The sequence below is a fragment of the Peromyscus maniculatus genome, chromosome 16 (genome assembly GCF_049852395.1).
Source record: "Peromyscus maniculatus bairdii isolate BWxNUB_F1_BW_parent chromosome 16, HU_Pman_BW_mat_3.1, whole genome shotgun sequence".
Taxonomy (NCBI): Eukaryota; Metazoa; Chordata; class Mammalia; order Rodentia; family Cricetidae; genus Peromyscus; species Peromyscus maniculatus.
This window is the reverse complement of record NC_134867.1, coordinates 11,551,625-11,570,043: the sequence shown is the minus strand read 5'-3', so window position 1 is coordinate 11,570,043 and position 18,419 is coordinate 11,551,625. Positions and strand designations below refer to the sequence as shown.

Here is an 18,419-nt window from a genome sequence, read left to right as displayed (position 1 = left end):
AGTAACTGGTCTTTCTTTGGACCACCAGCTCCCAGATAATGGCACGAAGACTTTTTATTAATTATGAAAACCTGGCTTTAGCTTAGGCTTATTCCCAACTAGCTCTTAAAACTTAACCCATTTATATTAATCTATGTTCTGCCACATGGCTTGTTACCACTCCTCAGTACTGAACGTCTAACTGGTGAATCTCACACCTCAGATTCTTTCCCAGAGTTCCTCTCTCTCCCCAGAAGTCCCACCAATCCTCTCCTGCCTAGATATTGGCCATTCAGCTCTTTATTAAACCAATCAGAAGGTGCCTTAGGTAGATGAGGTTAAACAGACACATCTTCACACAGTGTAGGAAAAGATTATCCCAGCAGTATGTTACTAATTATCCTTTCCCAACTTGGACCTGTCCATCTTCAGTGAATTCTTTTCATCAGCATCACGTGTGCTCCAACACTCAGGTTCTGGAAAACAAACAAGCAAACCTACTCTAGAGGCCAACTTTGCTGTTGAGCTTTCCCTCTCCTCCTCTGCACTCCAAGCTGACGGGACTAGCTGGGCACAGCCACGGTTTGCCCTTATGTAACAGCTCCTCCAGCTGGCTTTGTCCCTTACTCTTTGGTTGACAGTGTCTCTTTCCAAGCACCCAATGACCTCCAGGACCCTAAGTCTCGTGGCAGTCCTTGGTCTATTTTAGGATTTCTTAGCAGCCCCCAGAAATGTTGACTGTCTCTTATGGGAGGTGGTGATGGGGGGAGGGGGCTACTTTTTGTGTGTGTGTATATGTGCATGTGTGTGCACAGCAGGTTCATGAGAACGTTAGAGGTTAAACTGGGTGTCATTTCTCAGGAGCCATCTGCATTTTTAAAACATTTTAGATTTATTTATTTTACTTTATGTGCATGAGTGTTTGAATGTTTTGATTGCATATATGTCTGTAAACCATGTGCATTTGCCTGGTGCCCGCAGAGCCAAATGAGGGCATTGAATCCCCTGGACCCGGCGTTAAGGACAGTTGTAGGCTTCCATACAGTGCTGGGAATAGACAGGCTGTGTCCTCTAGAAGAGCATCCTGTGCTCCCAACCACTGAGCCCTCTCTCCAAACCCCTCCATCTTTTGTTGTTTATGTTGAGACATGGTGTCTCCCTGGAAACTGGGGCGCCTCAGTTAGGGTATGCTAGGCTGGCAGGCCACTGAGCCCCTGGTATTATCAGGTAAAGCCTGTCTTTACCTCAACAACTCTGGGATGACAGTGTCAGCCACATCAGTTGTTCACATGGGCATCAAAATCAGATCTCCTGCAAGCACTTTTTCAACTAAGTCATCTCCCCAACCATAAAACTAATTTTCATGGAACCCATGTTTTCTGGGGTTTCTCTCTCCTTCCTGTTTTTCTCTGTTGCTAGCTTTTCCTCATCTAGTTGACACTTTATTTATTTATTTATTTATTTATTTATTTATTTATTTATTTATTTATTTATTTATTTGTCTGAGACCAGGATGGCCTTAGACTCATCACATAGCTAAGAATTTCTGATTCTCCTGCTTCCACCTCCCAGACTCTGGGATTACAGATGTGCATCTCCACACTCTGGCTTTGAACTTTAAATTTTGGAATCCCTCTGACTCAGCCTCTTTTTACACTATCATCTCTTCTCCTGGGCTCCTCTCTATGCTGAGAGCCCCAAATTCCTACAGCAGCCCAGCCTTTAATCTACAGAGTCATTTAAAGACCTGCTTTATAGGAACATACCATACTTAGTTTTTTAAGAGCTAGGCCTATGGCCATTCTTACTGTGCTAAAGAGTTTTGTATTTTTTGTTTTCTCTTCCAGGTCTACTCTTTACTCAAGAAGCTAACTTAGTTACTGTATTCACTGGCTTCCATCTGAGTTTGTCCACTGAGGCTCTCTGGAGGAGACTGGAACCTAGGAATAATGAAGCCAAGGTGCTTATCTGTTTAGCTTCCCCTCTCTGAGTTTGCCACAGGCTGTCTGAGTCCCCGGGCCAAAGTCACTGCTTCTCTTTATTGGGAACGTCTCCACACCATCCTCCCCTTGACACTGGAGTAGTCATTCTTAACTGCTATTATCTCCTGGTTTTTGCTTTCTCTCATTCCCTCTCTTTCCCCTTCCTTTTCCTCCTTTCTCCCTCTACCCCATTGTAAATAGTTCTCTGTTTAATTACCCTAGTTTGAGCATACCCCTGTTTCTTGTAGTACCCTAGTCAGATAATTGGCATTGGAAGTTGCGTCAAGAAACATATCCTTATAATGGAATCTAGGGTTGGTTGATTGTGTTTGCCAAGCTCAAGAATAACCTTGTTGGGAACAGGGATGTTTGAACCATGGAAAAATGACATAGATCTGAACTCAGTAGTGTCGCTTTAAAGAAAACTGTCACTGAGTGGGATGCAGAGTAAACAGGGGGATAAGACATTGGGAGAGCAAAGGCTGTGACACTTGATTGCTCTGTCAAAGGTAATGAGGTTACCTACCTTCTTGTTAACAAGATATGTTAAGAATTATGAATAGATATTGAACTATATTCATGGTAACCTTGAGAGTGGGTTTTTTTTTTTAATAATCTGTAGTTGTTACTGTTATTGTTTGCACATTAAAAAAATAACAACTTGTGCCGGGCGGTGGTGGTGCATGCCTTTAATTCCAGCACTCGGGAGGCAGAGGCAGGTGAATCTCTGTGAGTTTGAGGCCAGCCTGGTCTACAAAGCAAATTCCAGGAAAGGCTCAAAGCTACACAGAGAAACCCTGTCTTGAAAAACCATAAAAACAAACAAACAAACAAACAACTTGTATGTGTGGTAGAGTTTGGAAACTGTAGCTATGAAGTAAATGTTTACAGGCTTCAATATCACCCAGGGATCTGGTTAAGATGCAAATTCTGACTTAGCAGCTATCCAGCAGCACCTGCAATCTGCTGTACTCTTAGGTGATCCCAAGGTACTGCTTGTCTATAAACCACAGTGGGGCTGAAGGAGCAGACGGAGCATGTACAGAAAGTGAAGCTGCAAGGGAGCCATTCCCAGGAAAGTGAAGCTGCAAGGGAGCCATTCCCAGGAAAGTGAAGCTGCAAGGGAACCATTCCCAGGAAAGTGAAGCTGCAAGGAAACTATTCACAGTCTGTTCAGTTGCTACAACCTCCTGTCCAGTGGGACCTGAAGAGTGCTTCACCAAGGCAGAGCAAATGGATTGGTAAGAGGAGCACCAGGTCCTGGATAGCTCTGAGGTGACTCTCCTGTCACCAGAGAAGACAGTGGTGTTACTGCAGTAGAATTGATTTTGTTGGTCTTAATGGGGCCACCAGAGACAGGGCAAATACAATACCCTGACTTACTTGTCATGCAAAGAGGGGGATGAAAGGGTCTGTGGCAACAGCTAACTGATTACCATGTTCTTAGACATGAATAGAACCAACAGCTTTTCAAGTGTTTTATGCACACAGGGAAAGAAACTTTGGTTCCAATGAAGTTCCCTAGAGGGAAAATATAGCTCCTTACTCACTTTCCAGATCCATCTAGTCCAAAGACTCAGAACTCTTTGAGGAGGGCACCTGTAACATTCCCCAAGGTTGGAGGGACCAGTGACCATTTCTCAGGGTGATTGGGGGCTGGGGAAAGGGAAACAATCAGAAATGTTACCTGGGGTTTAGCTTTAAGAGTAATGGCCTTGGAGTTCAGAAGATGGTAGAGTCTTGCTTGAATTCATCTAACAGGGCAGGGGGTCCTGAAACCCATCTGATCACCCTTCCCAGAATGCATAAAGGTTTAGTCACTGTCAAGGGCCGCCATGTTGGTTCCCTAAGGACTGTTGTAGTGAGAACCAAGCAGAAGACCCCTGTGTCTTCTGTTCACCACAGGCCAACTTCCCTCTGGATTGCAGTCTTCAGTATTTTATCCTAACTTCCCTGAACATATCCCCCCTCCCTCTGCTTTTTTGCCTCTCTCTGGTCCCAGCTTATGTGGGATGTTATTCATTACCCCAGATGAGCAAAATGTAGTTGCCCTCATTATTGTAAATTGAATATCTCCTTTAAAAAAGAAACTTAAATCACAAAGACATATTGGTCATAGACCACTTCAAAATATAGAGAATGCAGATGAAAACTTGTCTTTCTCTATTTACTTCACCAAAGTAATTAGCACTTTCTATTTATTCACCTATATCTGAATCTATGTCTTTGTTTATCACAAGTAGAATAATTCTGTTTTTATTATTTTGTGACACAATTTTATTGATGGTTTATTATAAACCCCATGTTCCAGCATATGAGTCATTTTATATACTTTTTATTAAAGTATTTATTGTAACAACAGCAGTAGACTCACATGTACTTGTAAGAAATGACACAGAAAGATCCTCTGTCTGTACTGTTTCTCCAGGCCCAAGGTCCTGTCACTGGGTTGTTTCTTATTGTTATGTGTTTGTTTTGACAAGGTCTCACATGTTCCAGGCTGGCTTTAAATTTGCTATACAGCTGAGGATGGCCTTGAACTTCTGTCCCACCTGAGAGCTGTCCCTACTGGGATTCTAGGCATGATGTCTGGTTTATGCTGGGGATTGAACCTAGGGCTTCATGAATGCTAGGCAAGCAATGTACCATCTGATCTGCTATCCCTAGCCCAAGATGGTAGCATCTTGAGATTTTTCAGTACAGTTTTGCAATGGGATATTATTGATCTGCTCCATTCATCTTCTCCAGGCTTTCTCTGTTGTTTTAAAAACTCATTTGTGTGTATGTGCACTATGTGCTTAATTCTTCACAATTATTATCACATGCACAGATGCACAAGTCGTGGTCAAGACAAGCAATGTTGCCCCTTTGTGGCCCCATCTACTTTTTTTCTGCCTCTTCCCTTCACCCTCATCTGCTCTCCATTTGCCTGCTTTGGTTATCTCAGAAATGTTAACTAGATGGAATCCCATTGTTTGTACACTTTTAGAATTGGCTTTTCATTAATTATAACTTCACTGGGGTTCACCCAAGTTGTGTTCATCAACTTTGTTATTGCTGCATGGTCTTCTATAATGTGGAGGCAGCACGACTTGGCCTTTCAGAATGTATGGATTGTTTTCAATTTGGAGCTATTATGAAAAAGAGTGCTGTGAACATTCACGTACATATTTTGTGTGGATACAGTTATGTCCCCACTCCCACCCCGGGATAAATGTCCACTAATACAATTTTGAGGTTGTATGGTATTTGCATGGCTAGAGGGAAACAGTGTCTTGTCTGTTTTCTCTTGCTAATGACCTAATATCGCAGGCTGAGTGGGTGACACCTGGTTATGGCCTTGCTAGTGGTATCCTGAGGTGGCATAGGACGACATATGATGTCTTTGTATGTTGGTGCATGTACACACGAGCACACCTGGACATGTTGCTGTTCCTATATGCTACTCTGTTCTTCCTCTTGTAAAGCCACGGATGTTCAGCTGTGACATCTTTGTCTGACCCTGATCACGCCCAAGGCTCTGCCCCCAAGCACAGGCGTGAGAGTGTCGACCCTCACCGTAGATTCAGTCAGCAGAGAGTCTTCAGAGGGAGTAAACCATCTTTTCAGATCATTATGGGCAGCTCATATAACTCACATGGAAGGATGGTGCTTTGCAGTGTTTCAGGAGATTAAACTGGCAGAACTTACCCCGTTAAAAATGCCCATGCAAATTTACCTCATTGTTTATGAGACCTATGTTATTTTAAGTGTGCATTTTCTAAGAAGTCTATGTCCCAGGCTGTTTTGCAGCAGGATTGTTTGTGCTAGGGGGAAAAAAATTAAACAACCAAATGTTCATATGACACTATGTTCTGGTTCCTTCTATTTATTTCTCATGTTTCTCACTCAGGTGAAAACTGTCATGCTGTTTTAATCTGAAACAGCTAAAGGACCCGGAGTTCTGCATTTCCCTCCTGAGGATTTTGTTCTTGTGTGTCTTTTGTTGGCTCTGGTGAATGGCTGCTCTCTTATGGATTTGAGGTGAGTCCTAAATGTTAACTTTTTATTTGTTGGCCCACTGCCTTGGACTTTGAGCCTAGAACTTTAAAATCTTTATATAACCAAATCTGTCACAGTCTCCTTTAATTCTTCTCATCTTATTTGGGGAGAATTTTCCTTCCTTATGCCTTGGTTTCGTAGAGTTATGTCATACCTACTGGTTTATAAGTCACCTCAGATCCTTTTTTAAACAGGCAATGGATATATAGACTCTATAAATAAGTAAAAATGCTGTATGAGCCATGGAAAGTACCTTTTATTTATTCCTGATCATCATGACTCTTGACGAATGTAAATCTCGCAGTGGCAAGTGCATTTTCATGAAATGGTGGAGTAATTACATTGTAACTTTAAAGGGTTCCTAACACTTGGGGGAACTGTTTACACATGTTGCTAATGATGTGTTTGCACATTTTCAAACTGCTCAGGTTGTGTTCCCGTGGATTAGCAGCATGGCTTGTCCCAGCTTCCTCTGAGAAGGGCACTGAAGGAGAAGAGGTCATGCATTTGTTTCTGACTGAGACACCGGTGAGACCAGGACTGCATTTGGCTAGCTATGGGCAGGACAGAGACCTTGCCATCCCAAGATCCACAGTTGACAGCAGCTGTGGTGGCTAGTGGAGGGATGTAAAATGTTGCAAAGCATTTGCTCAGAATATAAGCACAAGCAATCACTTAGTAAAATCATTTGGCCTCAGCAGAAAGAAAATGAAGCCATTTGGAAGGAACAAAAATAAAACAAAGAAACGAAAATGGAGATTAGGTCCATATGTTGTGGGCTGATGTCTCCTTGGAAGGAGTGGTCACAGATTTTTTGATCCTCAAAAGCAACCACATATTAAACCCATTTAACTAATTTGGACATGTTTGCCATTTACCACAAAGAAAATAAATTACAGTGGGCTGTAGACTGGTGACTAGAAAGCCAGTTCACCTAAGATGGAAGGAGGTTGAAGGCACTCGCCGTATTACGTAATTGGCGCAGTATGCCGGTCCCCGCGGTCTGGTTAGCCTTGGGAAGCTCTTGTTTCAAATGAATGCCCATTTAGTGAAATTTTGTGTAATTTTTTCCTAGAACTACCCTGCTCAATTATGGCAAAGTAGATTCTGCTAATCACAGGCTGCATGGCTTGGGGGCTGAGAATGGTCATTTGGACAAGATGCTTTTTCTTATACACTCCTGGGTTTCAGTAGAGCGTTAGGGAAGATGTGTTGGGGAGGCTGACATGATTCCCTTCTTTATTCCTGAGATATATGAATCTCCATAAGGATGTGATCACAAGATGGACCAGCCTGCTAACCCCCTTCATTTTAAAGATGGAGAAATAAGGGGTTAAGGGTTATGACCTGCCTGAGGTCATGTAGTGATATATTCATGATAACTCCAGACAGTTTTCTTCCCATTGTACAAAAATGCATGCCCCTCAAAAGCAGACTGGCTCATTTTGGGTGACTGGGACATTTTCATCATCTCTTAGATCTACCCTGCACCTCGCAATCACTTGTCCCCGACCTTCCTTGCTTGCTTGCTCATTTTCTCCCTCAGCTTTTGCTGTTGACTTGGCTTTGGGAACACGGGCTAAAGGTCCACAGGCTTGTGAGCTGGAGGCAGTGTTGCCACCAAAGAGTGAGAAAGGAGCCTCCACGCTGAGGTCCCCAAGTTGTAAATATTGCCACGGGCCTTTAGAAGCTCAGAGGCCCTAGGCACAGTGCTCACTGTGTTCAGGGGAAAGGGAGCTGAGGAGTGTGACGCTTGGGCCGTGATCTGCTCCCTTCTGAAGTTCCTGTCTCCTGTGGCCGCCACCATCACTCCCTGGACAGGCCTCTCACTCTCAGGAGACGCTGCAGTAATGGGAGGAAGGACTTGATAAAAGTGACAAATTAGGGAACTTTGGAGAGCACAGTCTTTTCTTTTTCTTTTCTGAGCACTCTGCCACTGATCTACACCGCCAGCATTATATAATCTCATATTGTCATATCAAATTCTGTTGTTCACCCTGTGGACTCAGGTCAATTTCTTTCCTTTCTCCTATTGCTATTAACATGTTAGTACCCAGAGTGATGGCACACGCCTTAAACCAAGCACTTGGGGAGCAGAGGCAGGCAGATCTCTGTGAGTTCAAGGTCAGCCTGGTCTACAAAGTGAGTTCTAGGACAGCCAGGACTGTTACACAGAGAAACCCTTTCTGGAAAAACCAGAAACCAACTAACCAACCAACCAACCAACCAAACAAGCAAAAACCATGTTAGTGTGAACATGCTAGCTGTTGCAACCAGGGTCATCATGCCGTGTGCCAATTATCTGTCTTTGTTCCTCCTTCCTGACAGAATTAGATTCTCTTAGAGCAGTCCTTCTCCCATGCATTCTTCATGGTATCAGTTCAGGTGCCTGACCCTCCCCTTAGGAGTCCTACCTCTTCTAGAGCTGAGGGTTGCTAAGATTTTCTGTATCTTTCAGCCATGAGTAAGTAACAGAGGTCCTCAGGGGTGGTTGTCAGGGAGGCTCCTGGCATCTAGTCTCTCTCTGGGTCCTGTCCATTGGTGGGCCTGGCGCTTAACTCTCAATTCTGTCAGTAACTAGATACCTTTCTTTTTTTGTTTTTGTTTTGCTTTGTTTTTCGAGACAGAGTTTCTCTGTGTAGCTTTGGTTCCTGTCTTGGATCTTAGTCTGTAGCCCAGGTTGGACTTGAACTCACAGAGATCCGCCTGCCTCTGCCTCCCGAGTGCTGGGACTAAAGGCGTGCGCCACCACTGCCCAGCGATACCTTTCAATACTTCCCTTCTCCATTCTTTCGCTTGCAACCTCCTTATAGGAGGTTCTTTTCCTTCAGGGCCATCAGAGGTAGGTTTACAGTGTTGTCTTCAAATGTACTCCACCAGAGTATTCCAGATTTAGCCTAGGTTAGCTCCCTCCCCCTGGTGATATAGTCCTGAACACTGGCTTTCCTTTAGTTGACCCAAAAAAATATTTCTGTAGTTTTCTAACCCCAGTTTATTGTTAAAATGAAACAAGACTCCACCAGAACTCCACTTTCTCAGTTGTCACTCATATGAGGCCTCTGTTTTCCTCCTAGGATCCCTGACTCAGTAATCCACTCCTCTGACACAAACAGTTTACAAATTACTATATCTACTAGAATAGCTAAAATTGAAAAGACTAAAAACACCCATTGTTTGTAAGAGTATAAAATGACTATGACATTCCCATGTTTGCTGGTGGGAATATAAATAACAAGCATCCAGGAAGGAGACTGAGGCAGGTGGATGATTAGTTTAAAGACAGCCTGGAGACCTTGTTTCAACAAACAACAATGAACAGTATAATCATTTTGGAACTCTGGCAAATTTTAGTCAAATTAAATATATTTCTACAATTTAATAATCCCACTTCTAGGTATATTACCCAAGAAAAAAGACTAGTGCATAGGTAGATAAAATTGTACACTAGACTGTTCATAGAAGTTTTAGTTAAAATACTCCAAAACTAAAAATGACCCAAATGTCTACCAATGGAAAATGATTAAGAAATTTTAATCCATTCATGTAATTTTCTACAGTGTTTGAAATGGATACATTGCTGGTACATACTATAGTATGTGTGAATCCCCAAAGAATTTCATTAAGCCAAAGTAGCTAGGACCCTACACAACACCATTTATATGAAACTGAAGAACAGACAAACTCAACCATGGCAGCAGAAGTCAGAATGCCCAGGAGGACTACAGTGTTGAATCTGTGTGGTTACAGGAGTTTCAGGGTTGTAAACCCATAGAAAAGTCTTTAGGAACTGGAAAGATGACTCATCAACATGGCTGTTCTTCCAGAGGATTCTGGGTCCCAGCACCCACATGGCCACTAACAACCATCTGTAACTCCAGTCCCAAGGGATCTGATGCTATCTTCTGGCCTCTGAGGGTACCTGGTTCATGCTGATATACGTGCAGTCAAAACACCCATTCACATAGAAAAAATAAAATTTTTATTTTAATATAAAGAAAAAAGAAAAATCATTAAAATGCACCATTTAAACTTTTATATGTTACTGCCTGTATGCTCCAGGTCTATGAAGAATAGAAAAGATAAAATAAGAAAACAATTACATTGATAACCACATTCCTCTTTTACCTTATTAATTCTGTAGCCTGTCAAAATTAATTTGTATCCCAATCTCTTCGGGAGAGCTGGAAGCTCTCTGAGCTCCCTTCCAGTCTTTGTTTAGGAAGCCAAAGAGCTCTCCTTCCGGGAGGATTTTGATGTTCAAAGGGGGGTCATTAGGCAAAAGTAATGATTAACACAAAGAAATGACTAGCTTAATGGGTGGGCGTTCAGGCAGCGGGAGAGGAGGCATTTTAGGTTAAAGGAGGGGTCAGGGAAAGCTTGCAGAGCGTTATAAACTGACGGTGGAAGTGAGTAGCAAACTCCCAGCAGCCAGTTCTGTTGAGCCCAGGTATAGCTGAGGCCTTTGATGTTCTGCTTCTGTGGTGGGAAAATTGGTCTCCTTGCTTCCAACAGGCAGGAGGAAGACTTCCTTTTCTGGGGCCAGGCTTTTCTCTTAATGCTTGTAGCTGGAGTTTCTTGGGGTAAAACAGGAGGCTCCCCAGCCCTCACGGCAAACTAGAGCAGAAATCAGGAGAAGAAGAGCGAGAGGCAGAGGGTTAAGGGGCAGGTGCAGCTGGACAATCAAGAAACGTGGTGTGCAGAGAAGCCCCTAGAAAGGGGAAAAGCCAGTGGAAAGTAAAATAAAAGTCGGTGGCGTGGGTGGGGGAGGCCCAGAAGCAGGGCTCTGTGCACTCTGCACCTGCAGCCTGCGAGCTCTCCTGTCCCTTGTTTTCCCCTGTGTTGCTGAAACAAAGTGTCCCAGACAGGGCACTTCTCAGACAATAGACATTTAATTAACTAATTGTTCTGGAGGTTGGGAAGTCCCAAGAACGTTTCACCGGCATCTGTGAGAATCTTCATACTGTGTCATCCAGTGGCAGAAGGCAGGGGGGCAAAGGAGTCCATAGCATGAATACAGGACAGGGTGGATGTGGCAGCGCACGCCTTAAATCCCAGCACGCGGGAGGCAGAGGTAGGCAGATCTCTGTGAGTTCTAGGTCAGCCTGATCTACAGAGTGAGTTCCAGGACAGTCAGGGCTACATAGGGAGACCTTGTCTCAAAAATAAGTAAATAAATTAATTAATTAATAAAGAGAGGAATGCAAGAGGGTTGAATTCACTTTTATAAGCCCACTTTCAAGATAAGTTGCCCATCCCCGTGGTAGCATTAACTAGTTCACAGAGGCAGAACCCTCATAACCTAATCACCTAAAAAATAACAACAAACTTTTATAATGTATGTGTGTGCATTCACAGGAGCGCCATGGTGCAAACACCAAGATCAGAGGACAGCTTTCCGGAGCTGGTTCTCTCCTTCCATCACAGGGTCCCCGAGATGGAACTCAGGTTCTCAAGATTGGTGGCCGGCACCTTAACCCACCAATCCATCTCACTGACTACAATACGGAGCCCAAGCTGGCTTCCAATGCATGATCCTCCTGCCCCTGTCTCTTCAGCGTACACCACCCTGGCCAGCCTGAACACCTTTTGTTGAGTGCTGACTCCTGATACTTGAGTTGAGGATTAAGTTTCCAATATATTTAAATGCATTCGAACCTTAGTGTCCCTCCTGGAGCAATGGAGCGGAAGTAGCCACCTTGGCCGTTTGGGTCTCTGCGTCCTCCTCCCTGTCTCCTCTGTTCCTTCAGCAGCATAGCAGATCTCTTGAAGGCCCATCTGATTACATCACCGCTCAGCTTAAAACTGTTTAACAGCTCAATACCATCTCTCCTGGAGTCCCAGCTCCTTTCTACGGCCCCAGGAGGCTGTCGTGTCTTGTCCCTGTGCACTCCTGACTCGTTTGCAAACAATGAGTGGCTGTGTTTAGTAAATTTTAGTTTTAATCTTTTTCACTTTAAGAACCCTAGGAAGGGACTAGTTGTATTTACACAACCCAGCTCCAAGAGGACCTGGTGTGCGTACCTGCTAGTGGCCCAGGAAGCTCATTTGTCCACCCTGGTGTGGCCTGTGCCATTGTTCAGTCCCCACGACTCGGATCAAGAGCCCTGGTTTTAACAATGTGCTTCTCCAAATCCTGGATGCTTTAAAAGACCCATTTCAGATGCCGATATCATAGCCCACTTGGCTTGGGAATGAGGCAGGTTTGGGTTTCAGTAGTTTGCAATCATGTCTGTGGAAATGAAGACAAACTTTCTACCCAAATCTGACAGGCCTTTGGGGGACAATCACATGAAGGGGTACCAGTAGTTCAAGGCCCTATCTTCAGAGGCCCACACAAGCATGGACAACAGTCAGTCAGGAACCTGGAAGGCCCAGTCTCCTACTGGGCAGGGGAATAGTACACAAGTGGCTGCTAGCTGAAACCAAGTCAGATGTGCTAGGAGGGAGGTTCTAAGTGACCAGTTTCTGGAGAGCAGGAATGCACCTGGGGTGATGAAACGGTGCCTCGGGGACCCAAAGGCAGATGCAGGGCCTCAGTCTGGAATCGGGAAGTGGATCAGATCCCAGTCATGCAGACCAACGTGACCCACGGTGTGTGTGTGTGTGTGTGTGTGTGTGTGTGTGTGTGTGTGTGTGTGTGTGTGTGTCCAGGGGTGTGGGAATTCTGTGAGTCTCCGGGTGTGAAAGGCCTGCCGACTGCTGAATCCATGAGCTGTATCAACAGACTGTTGACTGAGCCTGAGCAGCGGAGCTCCAGGACTAGGGATGGATGGCTGAGCCTGAGTGTAAGGGTGAAGCCGGCGGCGGGAAGCTGCAGCTGCTCCCAGCTCTGGGGACAGCACTGCCCTTTCTCTGGACTCCTGCTCTGCCCTCCTCCAGCCCTCCTCCTGCCCTCCCTGTGATATCTGTGCTGACTCTCCTTTGTCTGCACCCTCGCGCTGTAAATAACCTCTGCAGTACGAGGCACAGGGCCAGCCTCTCAGTGAGAACTCAGTGGGGTCCAGTTGCACGGAGCTGCTTGGCAGCACAGGCCTCGGTGTGTGCAGTGCTCCCTAACCCAGCTTCTTCTTGTCCTTCCTTCATCATCCATCAGGATCTCTCTTCCTCAGTGAGTAGTAAAAGGTAGAAACTGCTGTTTCCCGTGCTCATTGGGAATAGCCCGGGCCCATCAAGAAACAGAGGACAATGCCTTGAACCTCTTATCTCCATTCCCCTGACATCTCAGGGTTCAGCCCCCTTAACAAAACGCGGCAATTTCTTCTCCCTTTCTATCTCAACATCAGTGGGAAAACTTGCTCTGGTTGCCGTGGAGATGTCACTGACTTCAGAGAGACTGTTCATGAGAGATGAAAGCAGTGCATGCCTGGCCGAGCTGAGTAGCTGTCAGAAAGCCGGCTGTTAGGAAGGGAAGTCACTCATTTCAAGCCGCGATCATTCAGTTCAGAGAGGCGGCCTCCTCTTCTGAGCAGAGCCTGGCAGTGAAGCTGAGGTCTGCTCCAGACGAGCGTTTCTTGTTCAGGATTCTCGTTTGGTTATTTCATGAACATTATAGTTACTGTACTTCTTTCTCCTTTTATTTCCTTCTGAAAATATATAGCCTTTCAGTGGTGTGCTAGGTTAATTGGGCTGTGTGGACAGCCCCAGGAAACCCAAAGCCTCTTATGATGTCATTTCCTTTGGAAAATGTAGTCGGGACTGCAAGCCACCAAATTACAAATGAGGCTTTTCTGTTTATTCATCAACAGTCGCCACCAGGTGCACAAGAGGAAAGCAGTGACGTGGAGCTACACAGAGTGCTTGAGGGAAGTGTGTGTGTGTGTGTGTGTGTAAAAATGGAAGAAAAATAGCCACCTTCCAAAGGGCACACCAGTTAGAAGGGAGATGTCATGTCTTGCATGACCTTAAGAAAATTGATCCATTCAGGTTTTTGGGTTTTTTTTAACTACTATTATTCTTTTCATTTGCTCAATGGAAAAATTTGAGAGGACAATTGAATTCTGGGATTTTTTAATTTTGATTTCACAAGTTTATTTGTTTGTTCATTTTCTAAAACCAGCTAACTCAACTGGGTATTGAGAGTACATTTTCCATACAGCAGGGTGTTACAGAGCTCTTTTCCTGGGAGACAAGCGTCCCTCCTTCACAGAGTACCAAGGACAAACACAAAGAACAATCCCCCCAGGGGGGCGGTCCAGTGTGGGGAGCCTGTGTGTGAGTTCATTTGGTTCATTCGCGGGAACATGGTGGACAGGCTGCTTACAGGAGCAGGGGACCCAAAGCAGTGCCTCACTCTGGTACTTAAAACAACTTCTCTGTAGTTGCAGAGATGGAGTCATCCTCAGTCAGCCTTCCTCAGTTAGCTTGCAGGTAGGGCGGTTTACAGAAACTGGCTGGGAGGTGGAGGAGGGAGTGGCCAGACTCTCAGGTGAGGGTCCAGTGACCCACCCCACCGTCTCCTCCCATGAAGGAAGGTCGATAGCCTGATCTCTAGGGTCCTTGATAGCCTGATCTCTAGGGTCCTTTACAAGTGGTCACAGCTGTTACACGGAGGGACAGCATTCTTCAACACAGGACTTTGACGTGAAAGAACCGGGTGGGGAGCTAAGTAGCCCAGGGACAAGGTTGCAGCTGGCAGCTGGTCCTCAGTCCCAGTCTTTTTTTTTTCTTTTGCCTCACAGTCCAGCCAAGTCTCTGCCACATTTCACCCCAGCGGATCCTTCCCAGTTCAAGATATTCTTCTGTTCTTCATAGGGAGTGTCAGTGCAAATGTCCATAACGGATTGCGAACCTGAATAGTTGAGTCAGTGTGGAGCAGGTACAACCTGTGCTTCTGGTTAGGGACCTGTTTGCAGTTTGTCTCTCTTCATCGATGGTATCGAGGCATTTGATGATGGTGGGCAGGAGCTCCTACCTGCCTTTGGATGCCCGGCACTGAGAAACAAAGATGGAGAGTCTAGTTCAGGAACCAGGAGTAGGGGTCATCCATACTTCCAGGACATGCTCTATCCAGCGCTCTGAGGCTCCAGAAAAGAAACCTCAGGACAGAAGCCCTTGGAAGTTTCCTTCATCACATCTCCACCCACGCACATGCAGTCCTCACCTTCCCCAGGCACGGGCAAGTTCACCTGTCAACTCCTTTCCCCGAGTTATGCTCAAATCATTTCCCCCACAGGATGAGCAAGTAGGCGAGAGCTCTGAAAAAGACACAGAGCTATGCTCTGGAGCTCCGTGGTTGAGATGGAGCTTCTGAGCCGAGCTGAGAGCCTCAGTTAGTCAGGTGAGAGGAAGTGAGAGTAAAGGGCTGTAGGAAGAGTGTGTGCAGAGGTTCACCCAGGACCTCAACATTTTCATAGCTCAAGGATGGAGCAGGTGGCAGAGAAAACCGTCCAAGCAACGGGGCTCTTTATAGGCTTTGTGTGGCCTTTGTTCCCCACAGAGTGCCACTGAGTGACATGAGGCTCATGTCATGACAGGGACAGGCTCTGATCTGCATTTTGGAAGGACTGTTCCACACTCATGGAGGAAACAGAGGCAAGGCAGGGGCGGGGCCTGGACTGAAGCAGGCAGCCTCAGCCAAGGAGTGGGTAAATACGGTAGGTCTTTAGGAGGCAGGGTAGCAGGACTCAGGAACCTACTGGGTGGTGAAGAGGATGAGAGAGAAAGGCTCAAGAATGTTCCCCTCGTTCCTAGACTGGGTGCTTGTTTGAAAATAAAAATGGTGGCATCACTGAGGGGAAACCCTGCTGCTGAAGCAGGTTGGTAAGATGGGAGTGGAGACATGGATTCTGAGAATGCAGTGATGGGGCAATGTCCAGTAGGCAGTGGGATGTGCCAGCCTAGACCTCAGAGAAGATAATTCTGTTCCACTCTTTCTGTAAAGTAACTTCTAGGTTCTTCTATAGCCTGATAGAAGATCAAAGCGTTTGTCCATCAAGAGAAACTTTTTTCTTTTCTTTTCTTTTCTTTTCTTTTCTTTTCTTTTCTTTTCTTTTCTTTTCTTTTCTTTTCTTTTCTTTTCTTTTCTTTTCTTTTCTTTTCTTTCTTCCTTCCTTCCTTCCTTCCTTCCTTCCTTCCTTCCTTCTTTCTTTCTTTCTTTCTTTCTTTCTTTCCTTCCTCCCTTCCCTTCCCTTCCTTCCTTTCTTCCTTCCTTTTTTCCTTCTTTCTTCTCCTTCTTTGTCTTCATCCTCCTCCTTCTCTCTTTCTTTTTTTCTTTTTGAGAAAAGGTTTCTCTGTGTAGCCCTGGTTGTCCTGGAATTCTCTGTGTAGACCAGGCTGCCTTCAAACTCAAAGATCTGCCTGCTTCTTCCTCCTAAATTCTGGGACTAAAGGTGTTGTGCTACCACACCTGGCCAAGAGGAACCTTTTTCATTAAACAGAATTTTCTTCCCTAGTGTTTTGTTCTAGAAAGGCCTGCTTCCATGTTACAAACTCTTGAAACACTGGGAAAGGACTATGGTTTTTGGTGCATTTCTTCCCAATACAGTCCATCTATTAACCATCTGTTAGAGCAGGAGACTGAGGACACCAGGGTCCACGCTTTGTAGTCACACGCTGCCGGGGACCTGGATGTCCCAAGGTCTGTGATACTGACACTGTGCTTTGTGCATTTATAAAATCAACCCTGTAGGAAGGTTTTAGCACATGGTGGATCACATGGCCAAAGGATAAACTTGCCCTCTCAGCATCCATTTCTCTTTTAAGCAGAAAGATATTAAGGGAACTGTTGGTCTGAGATCTCCAGAAAGACAGACTACCAACTGAGTGCACATGGAGATTTATTAGAGGTTGCCACACCAATATGGAGGCCGATAAGTCCACCAGTCCACCATCTGCATGCTGAAGAATGAGGAAGCTCACGGGTATGAACCCCAATGTGAGCCTGAGAGCTCCCACGTCAGGACCATGTCCAAAGACAGGGAGAGAGAGATCCTCCGCTCAGAGGCAAAACTCATTCTCTCTCCACCTTTTTCATATTGTTTGTTCCTTCAAGGGATTAGCTAACGTCCAGCTACACTCAAGACAGCCTCTTTCTCCCCTCAGTCTACGTATTTAAGCGTTGATGTCTTTCAGAAACATCTGAAGCAAACCTGGAAATAGTATTTTTCAGTCTATCTGGGTATTCCCCACCCCAGTCAAACTGACAAATGAAACCATCAAATCATCTTAGCTCTGTTTTATCAGAGAATTACTGTAGAAACTTAGTCCAAGGTGGTTCCGCTGGGTACGGGAAGGGCTAAGAAGCAGATGTCACACTGTTATGGTGTAGCACAGAGCAGCATGGAGGAAAACACCATATTGTCTCTCTCCAAGGTCAACATGCCACAGTCTTTTTTTTTAAATAATATTTTTATTTTATAATTAACTTAATTTCACATATCAGCCACGGATTCCCCTGTCCTCCCTCCTCCCCCTCCCCCCTCAACCCACCCCCCCACTCCCACCTCCTCCAAGGCAAGGTCTCCCCTGGACCTCCTCCCTACACCAAGGCCAAGCAAAGTGTCTCAGCATAGGCCCCAGGCTCCAAAAAGTCAGCTCATGCACCAACAACAGGTCCTAGCTCCACGGCCCAGGGGCCTCCTAAACAGTTCAAGCTAATCAACTGTCCCACTTATCCAGAGGGCCTGATCCAGGTCCATGGGGGCTCCTCAGCCATTGGTTCACAGTTCATGCACTTTCACTAGTTTAGCAGAGTGCTAGAGAGGTCTGCAGAAATCCATAAAGAAACCTCCACTGTAGACTACTGGCAATGGTTGAGAGAGTGCCTGAGCTGACCTGCTCTGGTGATTGGATGGCCGAACACCCTGGCTGTCATGATAGAACTCTCATTCAGTGTCTGATGGAAGCAGATGCAGAGATCCACGGCTGAGCCCCAGGTGGAGCTCCAGGAGTCCAATCAGTGAGAGAGAGGAGGGATTGTATGAGCGAGAGATGTTGAGACCATGGTTGGAGGAAGCACAGGGAGAAAGAAGCCACAGTCTTTAAAGAAATTCATAGAAATTCCATCCAAAAGAAAAGAAATGTGGATTTCTATAGGCAACGTCATTCCTCTCAGGAGCCTCAGCGTAAAAGGTAACAGTCTACTCAAATGTAACAGTCTACTCTACCACTCCCACAGATGTGCTGAGAGGGGTGTTCAAACCACCTGTCTGTCACTATAACAAAATGCAGGAGATAATCAACTTACAAAGAGGAACGCTGCCCCAGTTCATGGTGTTAAAGGGTCCACTCCATAATCAAGAAGATCCACTTCCAGCAAGCCTTTGGTGAGGTTGCTGGAGGCAAAGGCGGAGAACACTTAGGCGCAAACTCCTTACGTCATGGCCAGAAGCAAAAGAGAAGAAAATGGGAGCCACAACCCTCTTCTGGGGTACACCTCCAGTGATCTAAGAATTTTCTGTGAGGTCCCACCTGACCTCA

General features: G+C 45.4%; 1 long non-coding RNA gene across 1 annotated transcript; it reads left to right on the top strand.

The window, feature by feature from the left end:
* Positions 1–2,943: 2,943 nt before the first annotated feature.
* Positions 2,944–6,755, top strand: LOC143268948 (uncharacterized). Its single transcript, XR_013045198.1, has 3 exons — positions 2,944–3,202; positions 5,854–5,984; positions 6,431–6,755. It is a non-coding gene; the product is annotated as an uncharacterized LOC143268948 (long non-coding RNA).
* Positions 6,756–18,419: the final 11,664 nt, after the last annotated feature.